This window comes from Polypterus senegalus, chromosome 9 (assembly GCF_016835505.1).
Source record: "Polypterus senegalus isolate Bchr_013 chromosome 9, ASM1683550v1, whole genome shotgun sequence".
In the NCBI taxonomy this organism is placed as follows: Eukaryota; Metazoa; Chordata; class Cladistia; order Polypteriformes; family Polypteridae; genus Polypterus; species Polypterus senegalus.
Window position 1 is genome coordinate 36,773,585 of NC_053162.1, and position 24,737 is coordinate 36,798,321.

A 24,737-nucleotide genomic window follows, 5' to 3' on the forward strand; every position below is an offset into this window, starting at 1 on the left:
CCTAACCCATTAGCAGCTGTTTTTGATGGACTCCCACATGGATTTAAAGTGGAGAAGGACAAACAAACTTTGATTGCCTTTACTTTTAACATATAGACTGGGAATCAATTGGATTTAGTTTTGTTAAGTATGACTTGTTTGTATGGAATGTTACTTGCTTTTAATAAATTCAATAAAATGTTAAAAAAATAGTGTTCCTGGATGTTTAATATCCAATATGCAAACCAATACATAGGTTACAATCTAATACCTAAAGGTAAATCACACGTGTTCTCCTTTCTTACTCTTTTTCCCGATCCTCATCAGGACCTCAGACATCCAACGGACACAGCCCACCATATCCTTCTGATCCGCCACCTCAGCCAGTACTGATGGACTAGCAGCTTCCACTCTTGAACACAGCCGTGTAGAGACCATTCCTTCCACCTTAATTTTCTCTTTCTCTTTTGACAGCTCTGCCATTCAGCTCGTCAGCTGCCAAGAGAACATCATCAGTGTCATGGGTATAATAAGCATAGTGCACAACCAAAGAAATATTCAGCCAACAGTGGTCTGGTGTTGAAAATAAACCATTGGAGAGATGGAGGATAACAAATTATTCAGTAAAACCGACAAGCCATATGACATCAGTCAATTAACAGCTAAGTATAACAGTGGGACTGAAAGATTAATAAGAGTGTTCAAATTTCAAGGAACCTAGTCACATATATGGCATGACATCCAAAGACTCAAGTGAGTTCCAGTGGTCTAAAGAACACAAACACTCAAAGTAGTCAAACTGCAAAAACATTACCCAATTATCTGAATATTGTTACCAACTTTATGGCACACAAGATAATACATTTAGTGCTGTGTTATAATATTTCATACCACTAAGGTAAAAGATCCATGGTATGGACTCATTAATCTGATACTGACCTCAGCTTGATGTCACCATAATGGCCAACTAATTTTCCATAGGATGAGTTGGAACAAGAAATTATGGATAAAGTATTTGACACATTGGATTCAACCCACCTTGATTCCTTGTTGAGTTCATAACCACATCAAGAAAACTGGTGAATAACCTGCTATTAGACAGGCTTAACAAATAAAGTGGTCACTTTGTGCACAAATTCACAGCCGCCATGAGTGTTGAAGGAAGACATTGTCCAAGTGACTTGAATATGAGGCTCTTAAATCCTAAGGAAGGATAAAAATGAGCGTTTCTTGAAGTCAGAAGTGTAGCACTTTCTCAAAATTACATGCAATTAAATCCATTATATTTTACAAAAGTAGCATTTTAGATTCTAATACAGATACTAGCAGCATTGGTGTTTTTATTCACCATACAATTTTTACATTTTTGCACCTTATTTATAATCCCTTAGATATACTGGTAATGAACATGTGTCTTTGTATATACTGTATCTTCATTGACTTTAGAATCATTATTATTTTATACTAGACTTGATGTTATTTTAGAAGAATTAATTGGATAGGACTGGCAAGCTTTGGGGCTGAATGGCCTGTACTTGTCCAGATTGTTCTAATCTTCAAATGTTCTGTTTGCTTTTGATAAAAGCATTTGAGAAAGAACCAAATGTACATGTGTCCTACAAAATGTAATAAGTATATTACTTAAAGATATGATTATCAAATATTACTTGCCAATCAAATATACTACAACATTTATTTTTACTATTATTTTATTTTTGTTCTAGAAGCTTGAAAGCAGCATGGTTGTGCACTGCACCATCACAAATACAGCTCCTTGGCTTTGATTCCTATGTTCAGTTTACATGTTCTTCTTATTTCTGTGTGGGGTCTTCCACTGAGTACACTGATTTTCCTCCTATAGCTATAAGTGTTTGAAGCTTAGGTTAACAGAGTGGTCAGCCTAACTGAGTAGGCGGAGTGGTGGCCCTGAGGCTAGGGATCTGTGCGGGCAATCAGAAGGATTGCCAGTTCGAATCCCATAAACAACAAAAGTGACTCTACTCCATTGGGCCCTTAACTTGCAATTGTTCTGTCCTGGGTATGACGTTAATCTCCATCCAGCCCTGTAAGCAGGTCCTCCAACTTACAGTGAAAACTCAGGGGTTGATGGCAGGATTGGCACTTCAGCTACTGTAAAAATCCTCACCCTGTTCAGTGTGGTGCTGAGGTGTCACCTGTTGCAAAGCTACACTTAGATCTCAATTCGGGTGATGTAGTGGGTGCAGCCGGATTGCACATGCACTTGCTCCCAACCTCCTCCTTACGTTAACCTGGTGATTCCAGACTAAGTGTGAGTCATTTCTGCCTTAGACTGGTGCCCTGTTCAGGGCTGGCACCTGCCTTGCACCCAGTGTTGCCAGAGTAGGCCTCAAGCTTATGTGACCCTAAATTGGATTAAGCTGGCTTGATAATATGAGGTTATGTTATGTCCAGACATAATGAACATCCCCCCCTGTAAAATATCAAGGCTCACTTCTCCGATTGTCACATCACATGTTTTCTGACAATCTCCATGTTTTATTTATGTCTTCTTGACAGTTGCAGTTGAATGTGAAAACAATATGACATTGACCAACAATGTCTGTGTTCCCATCTTTAACCATTATCTGATATATGCTTGCAAAAGTCAAGGTGAAAATTTCATTAATTGATAACACTTTAGTTTTGGTACTGTGAAAATATATCTACTACTCATTTACTTTCAACAAGATCTCAGCAAACATTTCTTTGGGTCTCCGTAACACTTACAAAGCATCAGTAAAATGTTTGTTCATCTCTGCAATGTGACCTTCTAACCAAACTTCACTTTGGTGTGGTCTGAGGTGTCTTAATTGTCTTAACTGACACATGTGACACATTTCCCTTGATATTACATATTTAGTATGAGATCTGTGAATCTTTCATAATAACAAGTAATTTTAACATCAATCCAATATGCCGCACTGCACAGAGGTGAATAACCCAGCTAGTGATGGTTTATAAAGGATATGAAGACCAAGAGAAGACTTTTGTTAAGGTATTGTTACATAACAGAAGATGCATTTTTCCTGTAGCTAAACTGAAGTGTTACCCTTAATTTTTTAAGCTTCATAAGACATTTAATAAAAGCATGTGGTTCAATTGAACGTGTCCTTTTCTGGCATTTTCTCTCACTGGATTATGAACATACATAAATGAGGCTGATAGCATGGATGCAACTGTTACCTGAATACAGTGGATTTCAATAATGTAAGTCATATTGTGGAAATCGCAATATGAACGCTAACTTTGAGATGACCCCCTGTAAATGTAATGACAATATTCTTTATTAACTCTTGTCACACACGCGCAATTAGGGGGCAGTCAACGGGCCCGACGGAGCGTGAAAGAACAAAAGATGGGAATGTAGCACGAAGTACTAATGCCTTTCTCCCTTCTTTACTAGAAAAACAGAGGATTAGAGAACGAAACTTTTGGAAGTCCACCAGCCTGTCGAAGACTTCACTTCTAGATCTCACTCACCACGTGACATTTCCGCCCTGCACTACTAACTTCACCTCTGGTCCCATTGTGATGACCTTGTTTCCGGCTCCCGACGATGAAGTCATCTCCATCGCTCACTCTCAACGTCATCCCCATTTCCTCAGTCATCCTTACTTCCTGCCACTAATCCATAAAAGCATGTTGAAGATTGTTTTGGTTGTCCGTTGTATGATTTTTGCATCGTTTGACCGCAGTATCAGTCACAATGGACTGCCTGGACCCACAAACATTATACGGGGAATTCCCCCAACCCTTAATCTGTTTCTTTGTCTGTTTATTTCTCCACACTTTCTATATAAACATATTTCCATGTTTTAATTGTACGGATTGCTGAAATGTTTTGCAGAATGATGTTTATTGCTAGTAAGTTATTATACAGTAGAATTGTTTAAACATAGCCATAGGCTAACTGATGTTTTTGATACGATTCTCATTTTGACTACATAGTATCCATCAACCTCAACAACCTCTGGCCAATGAGACCCAAATGCACACATCCTCTTTTTTCACTGGTCCAGATCCTGCACTCTTCTCTAGTTCTATAACCACATCATCACTCCCAAAACTATCCTAAAGCTTGGTATCTTCGAAAATATGAGACTACAAGATCTGGGCTGTAGGTTGGCTGAAGAAGAAGAACCATCTGAATTTTGTGTTTGCAAACCTGGGTGTGGTTGTGAATTGCTGTGTTGAAGGAGGGTCCTAGAAACCAGCGTGTGAGGTCTTCTTAAATGCTTCAGCAACTTTGTAAGAGTTTGAATGTAAAGATTTGAGTTGACAGCTTTAATGTGGTATACATACGTGGTATAATCATCCCTTCTGAACCTCCAAAACAGCTGCTATTACTTTCCTCACTCAAAGGATAACCTCGATTGTCTCCTTTGGTTCTAAGTGATGCACCCTTGAATTATCCCCAGTGACAATCAAGCTTTCATCCACAGCCTTAAAATGTGAGAACAAAACTGAATGCAGAGTTTCATGATAAATGGTTATAGACTTTTAATGCAACACCCTTTTATGTGTTTTAATTCAAGTGGGACATATCTAATTCATTACAGAATAAGCTGACAACATGCTCTGTTTAATTTATTAATTTTTTTCTAAATTCTTTAACGTTTTTCAATACGTATTCGTCCACCTGTCTTCTTCAAGGCAGTAAACATCTACTCTTCTCTTCTCTAGCACATTGAGTGGATCAACGTTCCAAGTCCCAAAATGATATTTGTAAAAATATTTTTTTTTTGCAAAATTGACACCCCTGATTACCATACAGACATTGGTCTGGGGTTCAGCCCAGGGTTGTGCCCTTGATCACCAGGTAGCCATGGTCAAGATTGAGTGCAACGCTGTACACCCAAATCCTCAGACCGATCTTTACAATAATTCACTTCAGAAGACATGATTCATGGTTGAAATGGAGCTGGGGGGCATGTCAGGTGCAGTGGAACCAAAGTAGCCCTGGGAAAAGAAGCCAGTTGTTTTGTATGCAAGCTGAGTAAATGTGATCTGAAAGAAAGGCCAAAAATCACATAGCTCGACCTTGATGGACAAAACTATGAAATCTGTGATACCTTCTGTTATCTTGGGGACACTCTGACTGCAGTAGGGGGATGTGATGTACAAATGCCGTTGCAGCAAGAATAAGATTCACATCGGCAAAGATTACAGAACTTTCTGGAGAGCTTCTAGCCAAAGGAGTATCTCTACAAAAAAAGGTGTAGTTTACAAAGCATGTGTACGGCCAGGCAGGCTGTATGCTTGTGAGATACGGGCCATGAAGGGTGAGGAAGTTACGGCTATACAGCAAATGGAGAAGAGAATGCTCTGGTGGATTGATGAAGCATCAATGAGAGAGCACAGAATGAATCATGTTTAATGTGGGAGAAGGTGCAGAAAAAAAAAAGTAAAAGTCACTTGTGTTAGTTTGGACACGTGCAAAGATGAAGACAAGTGGATCAAGACGGCCATGATCTTCCAATTTACCAGAAGCCGGTCCAAAGGCAGGTCTAAAAAACCTGGAAGGAGGTACGAAATGCTGACTTAAAACTGAAAGACATGAAAGAAAGTGATGTGAAGACAGAAATGACTGGAGAAGACGGATTCATGGTAAAGACTCAACCCTGCTGATTAGGAATAGTAACCTCTAAATGTATGACGATGATGATTTTGTTTCTGAATTATTTTGAAACCCTCACAGTTTATTCAATTCTAGTTCCTATGAAGCTTATACCTATTCCAGAAGGACTGGACGCAAAATGGGAGCTGACCCTGGACATGTCACCTCATACATCAGGGTACACTCACAGGCTCTACACCTCACTAACCAGTAATCCAAATTTATACAAATTATAATTTGTCATTCAATCCTGTATTTTTCATCAATCAATTCTTCATCATTGCTGTTAAATACAATTGTCTTAATTTAACTTTGATGTTTATATTTTTTTACCACATAAACTCTTCTGCAATATTTTCTACCTCTTTCCTTCATCTGCTCTGTCTGTCTTTGTTACTCTTAAGCTATCTTTCCTCCCTTTATTATACCATCTAATTCCTTTAATATATTTCACTACTCTTTTGAACTGTATATGCAATTAGATGGTAAAGATGCACCAGAGGAGATGCTTTCCAAAATGAATTATGATCAACTGAAACAACATGACAATCAAGAAGGCTGTTATTTTTATAGGAGTATTTCAAGAATGAAATACTAATTAAGCATTAAACAAAGAGCAGGAGGAGAAAGAATAAAAAGAAAAAAACAAACAAACAAACAAAGAATTAAAATCTGGCCAACAAGCCTGATTGTGAAGAATTAGTAAAGATGAAGGAAGGATAATTTTAGCTGAGTGTTTTTATTTTAAGTGATCAGAGGCATCAGTTAGTGAAAGAACAAAGCGGTAAATATTTAGGAAGAAAGGGCTCTGTATGAAAGAAGAAAACAAAAGAGTTCATTAGAAGGAAGTATGCAATGTGAGTAGAAGTGTAGTGTATATCAGATGAAATCTATGAATACAAATCAGGCAAGATGAGAAGGAATTTTACATCAGGCATTGTCTATCACCCACCTTATCTGCCTGCGAGATCACTCGTGCTGCAGTGCAGCTACACTTCTGTCAGCTGTTTCATCTTTCTTTGCCTTCTCTTCTCTTATCGCCTCAGCTGATGGATCCAAGGAAAGCCAGTCTTGCACCTTAGCGAGATCACTGTCCTCATCTTCATCTGGAAAATCAATGCAGATAGAAGCCTCTGAGTCGTCTACAAAGGCACTGCCAGCGCCATGAGCTCCACGGCTGAACCCTTATGGGACTTGAGGGTGACACCCTGTCGACCTGTAGAAAGCAATGCAGACACCTTTAAACTAAGCCTATCTTACAGGTTTAACAGGGATGGCACCCTCTTTGTTCAACAGGAAAACAAACAAACAGGTCTCAAAGTATCCAGAAAAAAGGGAAGAAGCAAGCAACAGACAGCCATTATTTCTTCACATAGAAATAACATTTACAAGGAGTCAGGGATAGTATTCGAAAAGTGAGAGGCTAAGTATCCCTGCTTAGTTCAGATCTCATATGAACTGAATGGAAATGCTTTCCTGAGCTCCTCTAAACAGGGATGAGGCACTGGGGGTACAGAAGTCATTTCAAATCATGGATTCCAGCTGGCGATATAAAGGTGTTCATCACCTCAGCAATCGCCCAAATGTGCTATAATCTATTAAATCACACCTGGCATTAGCCCAGCCGGTGTATGAAAAGCTGACTTCTGACCTTACCAGATAGCTCCTCAATGTCTTCCTGCAAATTATTGATATCTTTAATATTTGGAAAAAACCTGACCATAAAGTAAACATTTTATATTCTATGATATACATTTACCTTGTTATTGAAGTCAAACTTGTGTGTTTTCAGTATATTTTGCTAACTTGATACATTTTTCTTTTTCACTTTCATTTCATTATGTATTAAACACATCACACCTAAGCAAATTAATCCATCTGTCAATTTACTGGATTCACACAATCCAGGCATGCAGCCTTAATGTAAAATATGAACCAACCCTGGATGGGGTGCCTATTCATCACAGGGCCAAGTACTTAAGTGCTGTTTCGTTTTTCTTTTAAGTTGCTTCCTAAGTTACCCCTTTTCTCCATTACTGAGAGACAGAGCCTATTCTGGGAACTATTGTGTTTAAAACAGGAACCAACCTTACATAGGATGCCAGTCCATGGCAGGGAAGACTAAAATACACATTTGTGCTCATTCACTCCAGGTCATTTTAGATACGCCATTCCAACTAACCTGCATGCCAATGGGTTGCAGGAGGAAAGCAAAGTATTTGGACAGAACTCATGCTGACTACAGACCAGTGGTAATGGCGTCTGACATCATGAACACATTTGAGAGACTAGTCCTGGACTATATGACTCCAGTTGTGGTAGATCATCTGCACTGACTGCAGTGTGCCTATAAGACAGTGATTGGAGTGGAGGATGCAATTGTTTATCTTTTCCATGAGGCTTATTCCTACCTGGACAAAGCTGGTAGCACTATGATGCTTAAGTTAATTGATTTCTCCAGTTCCTTCAATACCATCCATCCCTGTTAAGGGGTAAACTCATAGATATGCAAGTGGATGAGTTGATAGTGTCCTGGATAATGGGCTCTCCGTGAGGCTCTAGGGCTGGACCACCACAAGGAACAGGCCAGTCTGCTTTACTCCGCACTCTGCACACCTCTGACTACAAATATAACGACAGGTCAAGTCATGTGGAGAAATTCCCAGATGATTCTGCACTTGTGCGATGTATTGATAAAGGGGATGACGCAAAGGAGAGGAGAACATTGAATTGCCTGTAACTTAACATCAGCAAAACCAAGGAACTGTTTACTGACTTTTGCAGCAACAAAGAGCCTCCATATCTTGTCACTATTAAGGGATTCGATGCAGAACTAGTCCACTCCTACAAGTACTTGGGGTCCATATCGATGGCAGGTTGGAATGGTCTCGGAACACAGAGGATCATTATAAGTGCAGAGCAGACTCTTCTTCCTTAGAAGTCTGCATTCCTTTAATGTGGGATTTGACATCCTTCACATCTTCTGAAACTCTGTGATGGCCAGTGAGATTTTCTACGCTGTGGTGTTCTGGGCTGGTAACATCATTTCAAGAGATGCACTACTGAATCTACAAGCTAATTAAAAGGGCAGAGACAAATATGGGATGCACTGAGGACCCTCTGGAGGTCGTAGTGAAGAAGAGAATGAAAACAAAACTGAGTGCCATTATGAACAATGCTGCATATCATTCCTTTCACACACTAACATTGAGGACTTTCAGCCAATGAATTATTCGGCAAAATTGTGACAAGAAGCACTGCTGGGTGCTCCTTTATACCAACAGCAATATGTCTGTATAGTGTCTCACTAGGACTGGACCTGCCAAGTCAGAAGTTTCCTTTTCTTTCTTTCTTTCTTTTTAAAATTTTCTTCCTATTTAACAATTCTGGTGTATGTTCAGACCATAGTGTGTTGGTAAATATATATATTTGTCCATCTATTTATATATTTATTCATTTAAAGATATTATGTAAAAAGCCAAATTTCCTCATGAGATCAAATCTTTTAATCTATCTATCTATCTATCTATCTATCTATCTATCTATCTATCTATCTATCTATCTATCTATCTATCTATCTATCTATCTATCTATCTATCTAAGAAATAAGTGATCTGAACAGACAATGTTCTCATTCAGAATATGACTGAATGTGTAATGACAGTATTTATTATTAGGTTAAAGTGCCTTGGCTGGCATGAAGTCGCAGAGATGCCCAATTCTATCTTCCTTATCTGAAATAAATACTGTACTTTACTTTGAAGTTGAAAAACATGGGATAAAGAATTTTAATTGTAGTGAATCTTGGGACAGCTTAGCTATTAGCTAAACAAACAAGCCTGATGGACTGAATGGTCTCCTCTCATTTGCCATATTTCTTATGTTCTTATGTAACTAGTGTTATTTAAAATATCTTATAGGACTAACGTTACTTTGTGTCACATTACAAAATGCTATTTTTCAGTAGTATATACTGTATAGGGAGGGCGGCACGGTGGCGCAATGGTAGCGCTGCTGCCTCGCAGTTAGGAGGCCTGGGTTTGCTTCCCGGGTCCTCCCTGCATGGAGTTTGCATGTTCTCCCCGTGTCTGCATGGGTTTCCTCCAGGCACTCCGGTTTCCTCCCACAATCCAAAGACATGCAGGTTAGGTGGATTGGCGATTCTACATTGGCCCTAGTGTGTGCTTGGTGTGTGGGTGTGTTTGTGTGTGTCCTGCGGTGGGTTGGCACCCTGCCCAGGATTGGTTCCTGCCTTGTGCCCTGTGTTGGCTGGGATTGGCTCCAGCAGACCCCCATGACCCTCTGTTCAGATTCAGCGGGTTGGAAAATGGATGGATATACTGTATAGGCCTTTTTTTGTAGTTGCTGGCCTGGGTCTGTCTGTCTGTCTATCTATTTATCTATCTATCTAGTCCACTGGACATAGGGACTGGCCTGGTATTCAAACACAACCCCTTGGAGCAGCGGAGGAAGGCAAAAGCAAATGTTCACAGATATTTTAAATGATAGTGCACTTTTTATTACTATTTACTTCCTAAATGTTTTAACTAAAGCATTTTAAAACTGTCAAGTTCATGAAAACAGACAACAAAGGTAGGCTTACAAATTCCAACATAAGGAACTTAAATTAAGTAGCAACAACATGGTAATAAAATTATGGGTAATAAATGGTACAACCCTAAAATTAACTATAACATTTATTATTAACTATAATAATATTTAGCATTGTATGTTTGGCTAACGTTTGCATGTTCTCCCTGTGTCTGCGTGGGTTTCTTCCGGGTGTTCTGGTTTCCTCCCACAGTCCAAAGACATGCAGGTTCGGTGCATTGGTGATTCTAAATTGTCCCTAGTGTGCGCTTGGTGTGTGTGTGTGTTTGTTTCCTGCATTGTGCCCGGTGTTGGCTGGGACTGGCTCCAGCAGACCCCGTGACCCTGTAGTTAGGATATAGCAGGTTGGATAATGGATGGATGGATGTTTGGCTGACACCTTTTCTACTGCAACTTACAAGGTCAAATACAGTACAATTGTTTGCTTATATATTTTACAATTCGAAGAAATGGAAGTTAAATGACTTACTCAAGGTCGCACAGCACGAATTGAACTGACAAACCAGTTATTTAAAGCTCATTGCCTTACACTTATATTTACGTTTATTTACATTTATATAAGGAGACTTACAAAATAGGTCAACATAACTGAGTAAATATCAGTCTGGGGGACTGTTTTAGTGTTACACGACAAGGTTACAAAATAGATCATCACAAGTGAAATACTCAGAAAAAATGAAAGCACGTTACAATCCCTAGGTTACAATACCTAACAGCTACTGCCAGATGGAAATTCACCAAAAAAGAGAGGTTTTAATTGCTTCTTAAACACATTGAGGGAGTCAGAATTATGAATGAAGGTGGACAGCTCATTCAACCATGTAAAAGCTACACAGGAAAAGAATCTGGTTTGAGATTTAATTCCACACAGAGGTGGCATCACCATATGCTGTACAACACCAGACCAGAGTGGTCAAGAAGAAGCACAGAACCTCACAAGTGTCTCCATATGTATAGTTGCTAACTCACTGACTACTCTGAAAGAGAGCATCAAAGATTTGAACTTAACAAGTGCTGCTATATGGAGCCAATGTAGTGATCTGAAAAGAGGAGTGCCATGTGCCCACCTCATCTGATTGAACAGAATAATCTGCAGCTGCTTCTTAGCACACGCTGATACTCCTGCCAACATGGGTTCACATATGACAAGACCAAAGCCTTGACCAGAAGTTTTACTGCTTCTTAGTTAAAATGAATGCAGCAAAATCCTGTTAAACCCTGGAGGAAGCCTAATGCACTTTACAAGAAACCAGCAAGACAATGACCCCAAACATAAAGCCAAAGCTACACAGGAATGGCTTAAAAACAACAATGCTAACTTCCTGGAGTGGCCGAATAAGAGTCTAGGTCTAAATCCAAATGGGAATTAGTGGCTTGACTTGAAAAAAGGCTGTTCACTAACAAGCAACAAGACACCTGAGAGAGCTTGAGCAGTTTGGCAATGAAGAATGGGGACAAATGGCAGAGTGGAGAAGTGCAAAGAAGATACTCAAGACTGTAGTGGCTGCCAAAGGAACATCTTCTAAAGGCTAACTTGATTATTTTGTGTTTTTAGACCACTCTGTAGAGGTCTGTTTTCACTTTGACATTCTGTTGATCAGTGCCAAGGAAGACAACTAAAATTTTCAGAGATTGAATGTTGCTGTGTGAAAATCTCCAAGTGGGTGAATACTTTTTATAGGCATTGTGTCAAGGAAGGGAGTTCAAAAAAGTAAAAGGAATCGCACAGATCAGAGTCCAAATGGAGATGTTAGTTGTTGATGTGGGTTAGCAGTAGTTTTAGATATTATGGAGCGTTGTTAAGTCCATTACACAATTTTAAATAATGTTTTTAATCTGACAGGAAGTCACTATAGTTGAACCAGCTATGGCATAGTTTTTCAAAAATATGGGTTTGGGTTTTGGGTTGTGACTCACCGTTGTATTCAATTAGAATGGGCCACAGACATTTAGAGAAGTGTTTCGCGATAGACCACCATGGGCAGTTTAAATAATCAGCATTGATCTGCTACCGATGTCTGCAGAGATTCTCCAAAGAGGACAGACCCATGCGCTATGACTGTCTGCGGTGACTCTCCAAGTGGGGCAAGATCTCACATCGCCACCTATGACTGTGTGTTGCGACTCTCCAAGGGGGTCAGAACTAACCTCCCCTTCTCAAAGGGAGATCTTGCCCCGATCTACCCTTGACTGTTGGCAGCAATTCTCTTGATAGGGTCTCAAAGACACTGAGTAGGACAGGATTGGATCATGAGAAAATAAAAATCAAGAAACACTGGGCTATGGTATGATCTGAACACTGCATTTGTCCTTATGAAAGAGTTGTAGCAGCTGCACTTTGAACTTCATGCAGTCCATCCATAATTTCAGATAGAAAATCTTCAAAGTGGAAATCTAAATAAAACTGCTAGTTGCCACCCTGTGTTACTAACAACAAGTTTGAACTCATCCATTTTTAACTGCCCCCTACTGCCTGCCAAAATAATTTAATTTAATACAGTTCACACCAACTATATATTTTCTGTGACACCTTAACACATTAACATGGTATGGTGGGGAGAGGCATCTGATGCTTGTTATAAAGGAAGAAACTGAGAAGAATTTGCAATGCCAACAATACATTTTAACAAGCTGTGACCTGCTGGTCCAAATCAAGCATAAGCATAAAAGTATGAACACAGGATTGTTATATTTAAAAATGCAGGTGCCAGCAAGCAGGCAAACAAATATGTATCATTTACTGTTTCTGTATTATTTTTGGCTTACTGTGCTGGAACATTTGTTAAAACAAGAGCAGGGGTTGACATTAAGTGGATTGCCTGGAATAGTAGTAAGATGCAGCTTAAGTCATGAAATTCAATAAGACTTCCTTCTTAAATGTCCCCTTAATTTCAAATGAAGTCCATATAAACCAAAGACTTTCAAATGCACTAACTAGATGGTGCTCTTGGATGCATGCTTCTGAGGTTTCCAGTGCTAGCATCATCAACTTGCATGGAAAGCAGAATCAGTCGGAAATTACAAAACTGTAATTAGTGGCGTTTGTGTGACACAGCCGAGACAGCAGCCTCTTGAAAATGTTAATATTATTTCTCAATGCCTCAATGAGCTCTTCAGGAGGGCAATATGGAGGTCTGAGCTGACACTTTTATGCTCACCCTTGCCCTGCAAATTCACTGTAGGGATAAGAATGGGAAGCATGTATTAATGCTTCAGCAGTCAACAAGCTTGTTCTGCAGATTAAAGTGGTCAAGTAGGTGATTTTCATTAAACAGTAAAACCAGAATCTGCTGTTGCTCAGATAGGGTGGATAGAACAAGAGCTATTCCCACCATTTGTGCCAAACCGAAGCATCCATACCCTGCTGAGACACGCTGGAAAGACTTGTCTGCTTGACTTCAACAGCCTGATGTAATGCTTGAAAACAAAAGGATTAGAGATGGTTGTGGAGTGCCTACCACGTACTATATGAGCTTTCTCAACTCATTATTAATTCATTCATCCATCCATCCATCCATTTCCTAAACCGCTGAATCCGAACACAGGGTCACGGGGGTCTGCTGGAGCCAATCCCAGCCAACACAGGGCACAAGGCAGGAACCAATCCTGGGCAGGGTGCCAACCCACCGCAGGACACATACAAACACCAAGTACACACTAGGGCCAATTTAGAATCACCAATCCACCTAACCTGCATGTCTTTGGATTGTGGGAGGAAATTCACGCAGACACGGGGAGAACATGCAAACTCCACGCAGGGAGGACCCGGGAAGCGAACCCGGGTCTCCTAACTGCGAGGCAGCAGCGCTACCACTGCGCCACCATGCCACCCTAATTCATTCATGTTTCCTTTTTAAATGAAGTCATTAATATCTTCACTTTACACAACTATGTGACAAGCTCCTGTTAATGTCTATAAGAGGTCATTTTATTTTTGTATGTTGTGGTTGGTCAGTGGGGGAATAAAAACAGCTCAGGGGATGCCAAACACTCGATAAACTGATCAGGAAGGCCACAGTATTACAGGATTGACTCTGGGCACACTGGAAATGGGATGATCGGAAAACCTTTAACAAAATTGCTCCCTCCACCATGTAGAGTGCTGGAGTGTTACCGGGGCCTTTTTTTTTGCCAACAGTCTTAAGATTATATAATGCCTCCCCACTGGGCCCATCTTCATCCTAGTCAATTAAAACTGCACATTGGCATAGGGACAATATTTCTTTGAATTATTATATCTTTATACTTCACGTGTCTTTCTGGCCTTGAATTACTTTATGTAGTGTCTGCTCTTTCTAAACTGCTCATCCTTTGTTTTTATGTTTTATGCTGCTTCTGGAGCAAGTGAATAGTTTTTGAACATCAATTAAGCATCAATCTATCTATCTATCTATCTATCTATCTATCTATCTATCTATCTATCTATCTATCTATCTATCTATCTATCTATCTATCTATCTATCTATCTATCTATCTATCTATCTATCTATCTATCTATCTATCTATCTGTTATATAGTGTGTTTCCCATCTATCTATCCTTTGACTTCTTTAGAAGTCTGCATTACTTTAATGTGGGAAGTGATGTCCTTCACATCTTCTGCAACTCTGTGATGGCCAGTGCAATATTCTACCCTGTGGTGTGCTGGGCTGGTAACATCATTTCAAGAGAGACCCACTGAATCAACAAGCTAATTAAAAGGAGAGAGACATATATGGGACACACTGTGGACCCTCTAGAGGTCTTTGCAAAGAAGAGAATGAAAACAAAACTGAGTGCCATTATGAACAATGCTACACATCATTCCTCTCACACACTAACACTTAGGACTTTCAGCCAATGAATTATTCAGCAAAATTGTGACAAGTCACGCTGCTGGGTGCTCCTTTATACCAACAGCAATACATCTGTATAGTGTCTCACTGGGACTGGACCTGCAAAGTCAAAAGTATCCTTTTCTTTCTTTCTTTTTTTTTTTTTAAAAAAAGAAGAAGTGATCTGAACAGACAATGTACTCCTTCAGAATATGGCTGAATGTGTAATGACAGTATTTATTATTAGGTTAAAGTGCCGTGGTTGGCATGAAGATGCAGAGGTGCCCAATTCTGTCTTCCTTATCTGAAATAAGTACTTTACTTTGAAGATGGGATTATAATAGAATGTGAATTTAAAATGAAAGTATTCACCCTGGTAGATTTTTTCCACATTTTACTGTTACAGCATGAAAACGTTAAATTCATCTGTTCTGTCGGAGCCAGAGCCAGTCAGTGGATTTGATTGAATGGGGTAAAACGTTTTAATTGTCGTGAATCTTAATAATGAAAGTGCCAAAGTGGTTCTTTGCAGTGTTTCAAAGAGAACCATCCATTTGAAGGCTCCAGAAAGATCTTTTATTTATTTAGGTCCATAATAGGCACCATAAATAACTGAGAATAGATGATAATAGATTTGTGAAATAACATTGGCTTCATGATTTTAAAATGACTCTGGCTGCACACAGCAACACAGACTAAGTACAGGTATTCTTGATCTGTTAGCATCATGTTAGACAGCTTACTATAACTTAAATGTTTCTCTTTTATCCTCATATTAGGAACATCTTCAAATTCCAACTGATCAATTTCACATGCAGAGAACCCTTCCCAGAATGAAAAGTTTTTTTGTTAAGCAATGGATCTACAAGAAACCAAACATCCCTGTAAAGAAGCATTGTTTTAAATCATAAATTAATGAGTAAGATTTAAGTATTATAAACATGTAGATTTAGGAAAAGTGTGAATGGATCTTAATTTAGTATCGGTGAGTCTGTGACAGTTAAGAACAGTTAGCTACGTTTAACCAGTTTCCGGTTGTGGGGATTGTGAGCCTATTATGGAAGCACTGGACACAAAGTGTGATCCAGTACTGATCAGTGACACACTCACTGTCTCTGTCTCTCTCTGTCACACATACACACACGCACACACATACAGCCAAATCTGAGTCACCAACTCGCTTGCAAGTTTTTGGGATGAGGCAGGAAAACTCAAGCCAACATGTTGTGTGATCGTGAGAAAATAACTTAACCAGCCTGTGCTCCAGCAATAAACTTTCACACCATGGATGTGTATTTGTCATGCGGTTGTGAATGAGTTTGAAGTTACTGTGGATGAAAGAAGACCTAACATAGCTAAAAGGGCACAGCTTTGGTTGCTCCTGACTAGGCAAACCTACAATATGGAGGAGTTTCACACAACACTTTAAGGAGCATCCAAGGCTTCTCTGTGGCATTTCTTGATGGCTCCGTGGTAAGCTGAATCAGTGCCTAAGCATTCCGCCTAAGTGCCACACAAAAGAAATCTGAAACATTTGCCACAAACAAAGTGGCACAGTAATTAGCTAAGTGAACAAAGCAGCTCATCTAGCCTGGCTAGAACAATCGGTGAAGGACAATACTGCTGTTAAAGGCTGGCAATTCGTTTGCCCTTACATTTATGTGAATGATTTCCTTGCTGTCAGTGATGTAACACAGGGCAGCTTTGTTGGTATTCAAGCGTAAAGGCAGTCTGAAATTTGGTTCAATAAGTGTAACGCAGCTCCATGGAAGTTGCCATTAAATTAGAGTGAGAGGTCACTTACAAGTCTGACAGAAACCTGATCCACACAGCCTAATTATAGAGTCTTGCCTGACACAAATGTTAGGCCAAATTAAATGTTGTCTAATTAACTTCAATATACAAGCCTTCACTACAAACCTGCGACATAATATTTAGTGGAGAAAATGGTGACACCGGAGAGTCCCAAGCAGCCTCAGTCAGTCATCTCTGCTCTCTGCCACAAGGTCACATCGTTCGTCTGCTCTCGGCGCATGGCTTGTAATATTTATAGACTAACTGAAAAAGAGGAACAGAAAAGAGGGGGTGGGGACCGAGTGAGAAAGAAAGAGCGAAAAAGAGCAACATGGCAAGCTGCTTCCCTCAATGAGATACATGAGCTGATAGGACACTCCTTGCATGGCTCTAAACTATTCTGATGATCTGCCAAAAGCTGTTATGAATGGCTCAGCTGATGGACTGATGACTGATAAAGCAAAAGCAAACAGCTCGGGCAATTGTGGAAAGTATACACTGCTATGACAAATAAAACTGCTGAGCGACAGCTGTTTAGATAAAGAGCTTTCAAAAAGAAGCCTTGTACATTACACAGTGAGACACGCACCCATATCCCCATAGCTGAAACCGGATAAAACCTTGCATTTTGTTTGTGATCACTGTGCTTCACATTGCTCTAAAGATCAACTTTTTTGCAAGCAAAAAATAAAAAAAGCGAAAACAAAAACATACCTAGATTCAAAGTGAGTACTAGTCCTTATTGTGTGTAAAATACAGGCTATTTAACATGGGACGCTGTCCTAGGAGGAGGCTGAGTGAAAGTAACAGCCATAGCATTCCACTTTATCATGTTATTTATCTGCTCCATGTATTCTTAACTGTTTTCTCATGAGTTTATTTAAGAGCCATAAAAGCATGCAAAATCATCTATTCAGCCAATCCATTCTATTCTCATACTGTGTCCTAAGGGGGCAACAGTGTAACTAGCTTCTATCAGTATTAAACGGTGATATACAACAAAACGTGAGGATCATATATATGTAATAGCTGTTTAGGGATGAGAGCAAGAGGAAGAATGTGACTAACAGAACTGAATTCATACTAAACAAAGCCTAACATCCTAGACAGAATGTATGGCCTACTGAGGCACTCCATGACGAATGCTTTAGACTTTAATTATAAAATCGGGGGTTCATTTTCCACCAGCATGGGTGGAATTAAAGGGGTGGCCAGGAGAACGCGGCTAACTTCCCCAAATAAATCTCTAATAAGTGTTATTTTTTTCTCAAAACGTCTTATTTAAGGCCACAGTTAATGAAATACATTAATAATCTATGAATACGACAATTTAATCCATACTACTTTAAGCAATTCTCTCTCTCTTACATGTCACCTATCTATAAAACAAACATGGGACGCTGTCCTAGGAGGAGGTTGAGTGAAAGTAACAGCCATAGCATTCCACTTTATCATATTATTTATCTGCTCCATGTATTCTTAACTGTTTTCTCACAAATTTATTTAAGGTCCATGAAGGCATGCAAAAGCATCTATTCAGCCAATCCATTCTGTTCCCATATTGTGTCCTAAGGGGGCAACAGTGTAACTAGCTTCGATCAGTATTAAACGGTGAAATACAACAAAACGTGAAGATCATATATATGTAATAGTTGTTTAGGGATGAGAGCAAGAGGAAGAATGTGACTAACAGAACTGAATTCATACTAAACAAAACTTAACATCCTAGACTGAATGTATGGCCTACTGAGGCACTACACGACGAATGCTTTAGACTTTAATTATAAAATCGGGGTTCATTTTCCACCAGCATGGGTGGAATTAAAGGGGTGGCCAGGGGAATGGGGCCATCTTCCCCAAATAAATCTCAAAAGGTCTTATTTAAGGACACAGCTAATGAATAATATTAATAATCCATGAATATGACAATTTAAGCTACTCTAAGCAACTCTCTTTCTCTTACATGTCACCTATCCATAAAACTCAAAGAAATATTTTGTACAGCTTCAATTCAAGATTAGTGTACTGTTCCAAATCAAGTATGAGGGAGGTTATTTCAGCTTCTATATTTTATACTGTCATTAATGTGTCCTACAAGACTGCCTGCACGACAGACAAAATGGGGGATGGATTTGGGTGAATTGCTGTCGCTAACCTCTCCTCCTTTTCCTATCCTAGAGTACAACAGGAGCCTGCTGAAGATCAGTGATCTCACTTCCAGTTTGCTCGCTTACAGTCCAAATAACATTAAAGATGAGAACCACACAGAAGTCAGCATTCATTTTTAGACCCACAAATGCCACTGCCACATAAGTCCACAGGAGCAATAACTTGGAAATATTATAAAATGAGACAGTTATCAGCAAGAGTGAAAGGAAAGGTCTACAAGACTAGCTATGTTATATGGGTTGGAGATGATGGCACTGACCAAAAAGCAAGAGACAGAGCTGGAGGTGGCAGAGTTAAAGATGCTAAGATTTGCATTGGGTGTGACGAGGATGAACAGGATTAGAAATGAGGACATTAGAGGGTCAGCTCAGGTTGGGCGGATGGGAGACAAAGTCAGAGAGGCGAGATTGCGTTGGTTTGGACATGTGCAGAGGAGAGATGCTGAGTATATTGGGAGAAGGATGGTAAAGATAGAGCTGCCAGGGAAGAGGAAAAGAGGAAGGCCTAAGAGGAGGTTTATGGATGTGGTGAGAGAGGACATGCAGGCGATGGGTGTAACAGAACAAGATGCAGAAGACAGGGACATATGGAAGAAGATGATCTGTTGTGACAGCCCTCAATAGGAGCAGCCTAAAAAAGAAGAAGAGGAAGATTAAATTTGCTTAGCATCATTCTTATTAAATGGAGTTCTCGGGGACACGCCAACACTTTATGCTGTCCTGCATCGTTTTCTTTCTACAGTCTACTGTATTTTCCTCTTTTACATGTCAGACACATTAGTCACCCCTGTCAGCCAACAGATACTCAGTAGTAAGTCAGAGTGATTGAAACAGCTGCAGAGTTGTATGTGCGTAACCGTGTGCCCACAGCTTTACCCTGAATGTGCTGCCTGTGCATACCACAATAACATGTCACACACAGTACTGTGACACAATATTTAATAAACAAAAAATATCTCTTTGATGAAGTAAGTAAATAAATGATAAATGCTCAATTTTTAAAAACAGTTAACCCAATTCCAGAATGCAACTGTGATGGTTCAAGTTGGCTGCAGCTGCCGTACTCCTCTTCCACCCTGAAACATTGATAGTCAGGAACAGGATGAGCAGGGCAATGAAGACACATAACAGGCAAGAGGTAGGTGCAAAAAGGTGCCATTATTTTCAAGCAAGGGTTCAAAATAGTCCATAAATAAATAAATAACTCAATATAAAAATGGTTTGTCTGTTCCACCTTCCTGACTTCCTTGTCTTCATTCCACAGCATGGCACTGACTCTGCCCCAACTCTGAAGTCTCTTTTATCATCACACTCCCGTTTCACCTTCGTCTTCTTTTTTATATATTTCTCTTGTTATTTTGGCCCCTGTGTTTTGCTTGTGCTCCCTTTATACAGGCACATGTGCCACAATCACAGAACCCCAGAGTGCTAACAGGGAAATTCGGTTCTATGCACGTCAATGCGGGCTCGTCAATCTCCCCATCAACCCTCTGGAGCCCCTTGTGCACAGTTTCGCATGCACCCACACCCACACCCACAAGAAGCCTGAACAATCTTAACACTACATATTGCCATGGACCCCTAACACGTCCCATCACAGCACCTGAATGTTACGCCATGCATAAAATTATGAATTTCTTTTAAAAAATAAGATATTGCTTATTTTGCCAAAATTACAGTAAGTAGACAAACAAACTAAAGTAATGTTAGTTGTTTACTTCTGGCAATTTCAAAGAAACATGTTAATGTGAGATTTAATTTATATTGCGACTTTATATCATAAACAATTTATGATATGTGACTTGAATACGATATTAACATGTAACGGTTCAGATGCGTTTCTAAAAAAGAATGCAATTATTTTTGGTGGTTTACCTAAAATGTTAAACTCTGCCAATGCCCACCAGTGTCCACCACTGACCCTAAACAAATGACTAAACCATCCTGTACTAAATTGGGTACTGGTGACCTGGTATTCTGTTATCTGTATCAAAACAGCTGATATTGGATTTCAGACGTGCCAATTAAGGTTTGACTTTATCTTTAAAGTTGTCTTTTTCTGCAAGTTTATATGGGGCTCTTTTCTTTTAGGGCCATTTATAAGTTGTCTGAAAGTTCTATGGTTACAATTATTTTTAACAGATGTACAATTGGCTCCTTTCCATTTGGTATATCAGTACTCAAAAACAAAAAAAAATAATCAACAAGAGTTATGGTGAAAAAGAAGGATTTAAGCCAGTGCAATGCTTCTGGGAGTGGTATAGGCTTAGAAAGAGCAAGAAATTTGAGGTGGGTGAAAGAACATTTGTGAGTTGGTGCATGGAAATTCTTTAAAGGAGAAAATGAAAAGTGCTTTAATAAGCAAAATGCTTTCAAGACTATGCAAAGATTTGTGCATCAGTTAAATGCTGACATTTGACAAATAGTAGTAACACATAAATAGCTTTTTGTCAGTCAGGAAAGTGCAACAATATGTGGAATTTTGGTTACATAAAGTAGAATTCAAATTTCTCTAAAAGGAAGAAGGGGCCTGAGTTGCCTCGAAAGCTTGCATACTGTAATCTTTTTAGTTAGCCAATAAAAGGTGTCATTTTGCTTGGCTTTTCTCTAAAAAGGACATAAAGTTTCTTCTCTTTACTTGTATTAACACAAACTCAATAACTTCACTTCTGCATACTTTACCCTTCTTTTTAATGCCTAGTGCCCTCTAGTGGATAAAGCATAAAAAAGCATTCTGTTAAAGCATATTGCATCAAACAGGTGACACACGTGCAGTGGCTGGTTGCTGTTTATATGCACAGATAAAAGCAGAAAGTGGAAGACTCATGAGGGAGGTGCTTAATGATCAGCAACAGCAATATTTACATACGAGGTGAGACACAAAAATAACCGGATTAGTAAAAAAAAAAATATATATATTGATGAATTACAGCATTTTAAACATTGTCACCTTCTATTTACTCCCTCTCCCGTTCTCTACACCGCTCCGTACATATCTTCCATTGATGGAAACAGTACTGGAAGTCTTCTTGCTTGAAGCTCTAAAACAGGCTTGCTGCTTCTGTCTTCACTTCAACCCCTGAAGAAAAATGTGTTCCCTTCAGGTCACTTTTGATTTTTGGGACCAAGTAAAAATCACAAGGAGCTAAATTGGGTGAATACGGAGGATGATCGAGGACAGGAATGTTTTATGTCAGTCAAAAACTGCTTTACGGAAAAAGCATTGTGCACGGGAGTGTTCTCTTGGTGAAGCATCCACACCCCTCTCGACCTGGGCGTTGAACATCTTCCACATTTTCTTGTCCTTCCTTGAAATGTTTGTGCCACTCAAAAATTTGTGTGTGAGACAAACTGTTATCACCGTACACTGTTTTTATCATTTCGTAAGTTTCTGCGGCCATTTTGTTCAATTTTGCGAGAAATTTGATGTTGAATCGCTGCTCGATTTTTTCAACAGACATTATTATAGTGGCAACTTGTGTAGTGATTGTTGTGCAAATACTGACTGGGGTATTCACAGGATATACCTTGCCAGTCAGTGGTTTGAGAGGGGGCGTGTAGGAGGGGATATAGTTCTATGATTCACGTTTGGCCGACCTCTAGATGGTTTTCCTGGAAAGCCCCAAGCCCATATTTTTGTGTCTCACCTCGAATACCATATTTTGCTGCATAACTTAAACTCCAAGTCTTTTGCAAGTAGTAAACGAGAAAGTAATTAATTGTTAAAAGAACTAGAATGGTAGAAATCCTGGTTTGCAAGTCTCTAATGTTTAAAATGATAAAAGTCAGCATCTGATTTGATAACATATGCTTTGGTCAGATTGGCAGACAGGAGAACAAAATAAAACATTGAGATGCCAAGGATGCTGGAGAAAATTAACATCTAAGTGTTGTAACAGAAAATGACCACTCAGTCCCATCTGGGCATTTGAATGAAAATGTTAATTAATATAATTTTGATACTGTGAACATAATAACTGCGGTGGGCTGGCATCCTGCCCTTGGTTTATTTCCTGCCTTGCGCCCTGTGTTGGCTGGGATTGGCTCCAGCAGGCCCCCGTGACCCTGTAGTTAGGATATAGCGTGCTGGATAATGGATGGATGGATGGATGGATGAACATAATAAATAAAAAAGATTGCTGATTATTAAATGTTTAGCAAACTATACTGTATCAAGTCCTATTTGTCTTCATTCATGTAATTTGGTATCCAAAATAGCACAGGAGAACTGAACAAAAACAAACCAATATGGCCTCACTAGGCTTAAAGTAAAGAAAAGAAATTAATTATTATCTTAATTAACCTGTAAAATTATTTTGCTTGTTACTTTTATATGTCCCTCATCTACAATATATGTATAAATGGGGGGCTGCATGTATAGTATGTCTTACTCTCCAAGGTTACTTCCAGGGCTGAATTAAAATCTTTAGAAGTCCTAAGCACTTGAAAGATTTTGGTGCCCCCATAGATATGAGCTGCACTCACTCTCAGTGGATGATTGAACAGGACAGTAGACACGACCAAGACAAGAACAATCACATGAGCCTCAGTGAACAGTGTGGCCAGTTGACACGTTTCTAATTTTGTTGTGTTCCCAAGAATAATATATACCATTAATCTCTATTATTATTATTATTTTATTATTACTTTTATTATTGTATATACATGTATGCAATTTTTTCATTTAACGTGGGAACCCTTTTTGTGGGACCTGGTTCAGCTGCACCATTTGCAGTTTTGCACCATATGGTCCATGGTAAATCCAGCAATGGAAAATGTCTGTGATGCTCGCCTTTCCTTGATGCCCTAAGCATGTGTTTACCCTGCTGTATGGTTAATCCAGACCTGCTTACTTCCCTCCTTCCATGTAGTGCTGCTGGAAAAAGCAGTGGCTCAGTGTAATAATTGGATGTTCATACAGTGGATTTTAAAACGCCAACATCCTTACTGAAATGTGAGCCTTTGTTGATGCAAAGACTGAAATCGAGACAAATCATGTTGGGTCTTTTTTCACCTTAATTATGTTTTGTATACCACAATATTTAAGTGAAAAAGAAACAGTTCCTCTGGGAAAATTATTCAAATAACTGTTTGGTCTCCTCTCTGTCTCTCTCAGCCCACTCGTTTTCCGAGTGCGTATGTCTTGGCCATGAGGTAGACTGGTGCTTTGCCCAGGGCCAACTCCCACCACCCTGAATTGGATTATGTGGGTTTAAGAATGTTAAAGTATAACACATATACATTAATACCAGTGCATCACTATAACTTAAATTGTGTTAGGATATGATGTGCTGCATATGCATACTCATTAAAAGTTCATGCTAAACAATATTAGATATGTAATTAAAATAGCTGTTTTTATTTTAAAAGATCTCAATATGATGCTTTGGTCTGGTATATATAAAAGCAGTCCTTCATTTTTGACTGTGCAGTCATCTCTGTTGCTACATGTCATGATTTTTTTTCTTTTGCAGACAGTTCAAAGCACAGGGTTTTGTCCCAGAATCAATGATATATATATATACCCTAAAATTGTGAAAATCAGAAGATGTGAACTTCTTGGGCCTGAAATTTTAATTCCTTATTCATGTAAAATCTGACTTATTGGCAATATTTATTTAATTTTTTTTTTTTTTATTATTTATTAATTTTATTACAATCAATACATAGCAATCAAGTTTTTACAAAAAAAGAATTATGTTAAGAACAGATCGATCCCCACCCCTGAGAGAGA

General features: G+C 39.2%; 1 long non-coding RNA gene across 3 annotated transcripts in view; it reads right to left on the minus strand.

The window, feature by feature from the left end:
- Window positions 1–218: 218 nt before the first annotated feature.
- The window catches only part of LOC120535220, a 78,387-nt gene continuing 53,868 nt past the window's right edge, over window positions 219–24,737 (minus strand). For all 3 annotated transcript variants that reach the window (XR_005634870.1, XR_005634872.1, XR_005634871.1), the window contains exons 5-7: window positions 6,570–6,723; window positions 1,018–1,182; window positions 219–474 (exon numbers count right to left, since the gene is read on the minus strand). This is a non-coding gene — a long non-coding RNA (uncharacterized LOC120535220). The remainder of the gene's footprint in view (window positions 475–1,017; window positions 1,183–6,569; window positions 6,724–24,737) is intronic.